The sequence below is a fragment of the Littorina saxatilis genome, linkage group LG12 (genome assembly GCF_037325665.1).
Source record: "Littorina saxatilis isolate snail1 linkage group LG12, US_GU_Lsax_2.0, whole genome shotgun sequence".
NCBI lineage: Eukaryota > Metazoa > Mollusca > Gastropoda > Littorinimorpha > Littorinidae > Littorina > Littorina saxatilis.
In genome coordinates, this window is record NC_090256.1 from 46,499,848 (window position 1) to 46,505,879 (window position 6,032).

A 6,032-nucleotide genomic window follows, 5' to 3' on the forward strand; every position below is an offset into this window, starting at 1 on the left:
AATTAGCAATATATCTAACATTGACTGACTGTGTGATGATATCTTCTGTATACTGGTCTGTTTTGACAGTGATATCAAAATCGAGACCGGAGGTCGAGATTTTGATATCACTGTCAAAACAGACTATAGCAGAAGATATCATCAGACAGTCAGTCATTGTTAGATATATTGCTAATTCTCTGGACATTTTGTATTTACTGTAAAGAAATTACAAAAGTATTTGTCTCAGTTTTGGCTGTTCCATATCCCTCCCTCTGATTATTATTTCTTTTTGTTCACTCTTTTCTTGTACTTTTCAGTATTTAAAAATGTCTTTTCTTTCAAAAAGTCCGACTTTAGTCACTTGCTCAACTAAATTCTGGGATCATTACATTTTCATATATATTTTTTTGTTTTTAAATTTAGGTGGTTTTGTTTTTGAAGTGGGGAAGCAATAAAGAGGTCGTCGATATCAAAACTGATATCGACGGAAATGTCGTCGATATCACTTTTACAATGAGCTCAGTTTTGCCCAATTTGTGATGGGGTGAAGTAGAGAAGAAGAAGGGGTGCTCAGGCAGGAAGCATTCATACATAGAGACGCCAAGTCAGGGGTTGCAGTAACGTGACTTTTATTTTAACGATACCAGAAGTCAGTGTACAACACTTGTGCACAAAACGATCAAAAAGTGGATCTCACAACAACACACGTCCACTCTCTCTCGCGTCTTTCAGAGTTCTCTCAGTTCTCTCACACCCTTGCACACATGCATAATCAAACTTTAGCTAGAGTCACAAACATCCAATCAAAATCCTAGTAACTATTAGCAACACAACATTCTAAGATAATAAGCCATTCCATTGGTTAAAGACAAGAAGAAGGAGGGGGGGGGGAGGGTAAGGGATTAAGACCTTCCAACCGCAGCTGACACGCTTCTCCGTATCAAATTCACACCTACTTGAAAACCACTGCTACATGTAGCTAGCCGAGGAATACTGAGACAGGCAGGCCGCCATAAGACGTAACAACACCTGCAGGCTCCCCGGCTCCCGTCTCTTTCTAGGAGAGCGGCTTAAGTTCAAAGGATCTACCGGTGACTGGACATGTGCATCTCAACATTTAACTTGTAACAGATAATGGCATTACACAAAACATCAAACGATCGGCAACATGAACTACAAACACTAGACTGGAAAATAACAAAACTTTATGGTGACTGGTCACCCTGTCACACATTGACCAATGGAAATCCACGTAACATATGAAATAGCAATATCATGGGTAATATTGACGGACTGTGTGACGATATCTTCTGCTATGGTCTGTTGAGACAGTGATATCAAAATCGAGACCGGAGGTCGAGATTTTGATATCACAGTCGAAACTGACAGACCAATAGCAGAAGATATCTTCACACAGTCAGTCAATGTTAGATATATTGCTAATTCTCTGGACATTTTGTATTTACTGTAAAGAAATTACAAAAGTATTTGTCTCAGTTTTGGCTGTTCCATATCCCTCCCTCTGATTATTATTTCTTTTTGTTCGCGCTTTTCTTGTACTTTTCAGTATTTCAAAATGTCAAGTCTTTAGTCACTTGCTCAACTATATTCTGGGATAATTACATTTTCATATATTTTTGTTTGTTTTTAAATTTAGGTGTTTTTGTGTTTGAAGTGGGGAAGCAATAATTAAAGAGGTCGTCGATATCAAAACTGATATCGACGGAAATGTCGTCGATATCACTTTTGCACTGAGCTCAATTTTGCCCAATTGACCAATGGAAATCCATGTAACATATGAAATAGCAATATACGAGTCATAGTATATTGTACAGTGAATTAACAGAGTGTTTCGGTGTTTACGAACTCAATAGGCTACGTTGTAGCTAGCCCCGAACAGCATGGAAGTCTACATGCGTTTGCAAGATAGTACAGGTTTGGCGTTCTGAGTCCAACGGTTTTTATCTGCTTTTACCCCGAACTGCGTATCATAATAGATAACTGAATAGCATGACGGGTAACTTTTGTTGAATTCGTAACAAACCGGCTTTCCAGATTTATTGCTACTTATATTCTACACGTACCTTCAATTTTTATCTATAAACTGTATTTTAAATTAACACTTCAATAAAAACAGCATTTAAACCCAAAAAAGCCTCAGTCTGAGAAAATGAATTAATTCAGTAGCCTGTTAATTAATAGGCTGGGGGTAATGCTGTTTCTGCCTGTCTGCCGGCTTGTTGCCACTGTTTGCCAGCCTGCCTGTCATAGTCTATTTGCGTGTCTGTATACCTGTGCCAGTCTCGGCCGGCTTGTGTGTCTCTGTCAGTCTCCACTAAGTCACCGTCTCTGTCTGTCTCACTATGATATCTCTCTCTCTGTTCAGTTCTGTGGTTGATCAAATGTCCATCGTAACCACAAGTCAGTCAGTCTTCTATTTTTTCCCCAAGGTTCAAACGTATCCGCAAGATGTCTGCAGAAGAAAGCTCTTCTTCGATGGAAAATGTCCTCGTCAAGGATGAAAAGGAATCTGAGCTCCCATCCTCGAGCAGACGCTTTGCTGTCGACAGCGAAAACCCGTTCCAAAGTCCTTTCTACGAATCCGACTTGGTTTTGATTGTGGAAGGAAAGAAACTCTATGTTGACAAGAAAACTCTCTCTCTTAATTCACCCGTGTTCCAGGCAATGTTCGACGGAGATTTCGCGGAGAAGGACGCCGAAGAGATTGAAATAAAGGATACTAAGTATGATGCTATGGTCAAGTTTCTTCGGCAGATGTATCCTGTGAACTCGTTTGAAATGGGTGTGTACGATAACCTTTGCTTTACTTGCCTGTTGTTCTTTCCTTACCGAGGGAGAGAGAGAGAGGGAGAGAGAGACTGAGACTGAGAGAGAGAGGGGGGGGGGGGGTACGTGTAAATACATACACGAAGTTACACTGAGTGTGTGTGTGTGTGTGTGTGTGTGTGTGTGTGTCAGTATGTGTGAGTGTGTGTGTGTAAACACACTCTTTTTTTTCTCAACAGATGAACGAGTTCTTGTCGACATCCTGCCACTTGCAGACTTTTACCAAGTCGATCACTTTCGCCTCAAATGCGAAAATTACATCGGGGAACAAATAGAGTACCCGCCGCCAAGTCTCTGCCCCGCCAGCAAGATGCTATTCTTGCTGATGTGCGACAGATTCAGTCTAAAACATCTGAATGCACTGCTCGGCGTAGCCTCTAAACTGTGCATTGAAGACATAAAATGTGATCATTTTGAGTCATTGCAGTCCAGTACGAAAATGAACCTGCTCGAAAACGTATGCAAAGATAAGGAAAGTAGGATAAAAAGCGTCAGGTTAGCGTTCACGGATAAATGGAGTCCAAGGCCGCGCCCTGCCGCCTGTCTATGTACGTGTGGACAGTGCAAAAAGAAATTAGAGAAGGGTTACTGCTTAGACTGTATCAAAACAACCTTAAACGTAAGTCTGTAGTAGTCTTCTCGGAAATTTAATTGACCACCTCCACCTCCATAGACTCGGATACTGGACTGAGTGGAACTCAGCGAATTACAATGTTATTCCCTTCTAATATGCCCTATACCCTTCAAAAAAAGGTTAAGGGCCACATTTTCAAACGCATGCCATACAAAAATGACCAGGTTAAATGATTTCATTTTTTCTGTAGGCCCCTACGGTTTTATTGAAGAACTAAGGACTGTCTCCAGAAAATGTGACATCAAACATGATGCAAGCGAAAACAACGCTAGAGCTTGCTACTCTAGACAACCCTTTAATTTTTAAATTCACAACAGTTGTATTTCTTACAACGAAGCCGAACTGCACAATCTTATCCCGGCAGCGATCATCACAGTTAAGCTACCCACTAATCGGTAGTGAGATGTCCTACGACGTAAGGTGATATCTCCCCAGACCATCACAGAGCCCCCATCAAACGATTTCGTTCTAGAATAGCGCCATCTGCAAAGCGCTCTTTGTGACGCTTCAAGACTCTGATGTGAGTCTATCAGCATGATCCAAGAAGAGGCGGGACCCATCTGTAAAAGAGAACTGAGCCCTACGATGACGTAAGCACCTCGCATGTTGAGAGCACCAGGCTGGGTAGGCAGCTGGATGCGGTTAGCAGTCAACGTTGTTTCGCGGATTGGGCCGCGTCTTTGACTGAAGTTGAAAGCGTGTAAGCAGTTTATAACACGTTGATTACTAACAACCGTGTGTGATTCCAGCTCTTGGTCGATGCCTGCTGCCTTTTCAGTAAAATGTTTTGCTGCATGACCTGCGTTTGGATGAGGCGATCCTTCATTGTTGTGGTGACTGTAGGTCGACCATACCATTGTCCTAACTTTACTCTGCCAATTGCTTGAAGCCATTTCTTTAGTTTGATGATGTTGAAGTGATACACTGCAACACTCTGAACCACTTGCCTGGCAGAAACAACATCTTATAGCCATCAAACTGCCCATGCCTGATCCAAGTCGCTCCGTTTTCATAATAGGGGCATCTTAATTGTTTCATTGCATTATTTTGTCAGTGTGTCAGTTTACAAAGACACATTTATAAGCACATTTTGTGGCTGGAACCCACGTGCATTACTGGTTTTTGTCCTGGCATGTCTTGCACCGACTTCATAGGACTTTGAAAACTGCCCCCTTTTTAGAGAAAATCCCACTTTTTTACGCCTGTTTAGCATGACACAGTAACTGTCAATGCCAACAATGTTCCTAGCCCAAGACTCACAGCCCTTCTTGTTAATTAAAAAAAGGCATGTTTTTATCAAATGGTCAAACCCTTGATTTTTGGCGAATATTTTAAAGATTGTAAACATTTTATGACCGGTCCTTAACTTTTTGTGAAGAGTATATATAGAGGAGGCATTCCTGGTAGTTTCAGTCATGAACATAAAGGTCCCATCCTTTCCAAGTAGATCAGCAATAGTAATGATAGCCGAACATCGTTTTACCGTGAATGTTTTTGTTTGTGTATTTTTTGCTTGCTTGTTTGCTCACTTCTTTTGGTGTGTGTGTGTGTGATGATTTGTTTGCATTATTACACTTGGACACATACAAATTCAGTTAACACTGTGGCCTGACTTTTTTCGTCCGTGCGGAGTGGGAGTATTTTGCTGAATGAATGTCGTACCTGACATCTGCCTCAATTTGCAAAACTATTTCAGCAAATAAGTTCAACTGTTTACACGAAGCAGCACGGCTATTTAATGTTGGTATGTCTTTTAGTTGAGAGACGCGTTGCCTGAATGAATGAAAACTTGGAACTGGTTTTCTGTAGACCAGGGACACATGTTTCGGGAGTGTCTGAGAATAAAAAAAAGACAGTTAATTCATGATATATGTACATGTGTATACACTCTTCAGAAAAAGTTACGGATCACTTTTTTACAAGCACGCCACACAAAACGGACAAGACCGAATTCTTTCATTTTTTTAAAGTTATATAATTGAACAACCAATGACAAGTAATGACAAACAAAGCAAAGATGGAACGCGGCAGCGACAATTTAGCTAGAGTGTGTCAAACGTGACAACCCTCGAAAATGGAATTCACAACAATGTGAATCAGTGTCAATAACGCGTGTGCTCTCCGTTGTGTGCCAGCTAATTCAACACATCGTTGGTGCATGGAGTGGATCAGGTTGCATATGAATGCTCATTTTGGTAGCAGACACCGGTCAAGTTGCCCAATACATGGTACAGAGGTGTCCTTAGACATGTGCTGATCCCTCCCGAGACCATCACAGAGCCTCCGCCAAAACGCTGTCGTTCCAGAACAGCGCCTTCTACGAAGCGCCTCCACACTCGGATGCGACCATCAGCAGGTTCCAAGCAAAAGCGGGACTCATCTGTAAACAACACGTGAGCCCACTGCTGACGTTGCCACCTCACATGAGTGCACCAGGCTCGGCGAGCTGCTCGGTGATTAGCAGTCAGGGTTGTTCCTCGGACTGGACGCCTTGCACGCAAGCCAAAGTTGTGTAAGCGGTTTCGGATCGTCTGACTTCTAACAACAGTGTTGGTGGTAGCTTTTAGGC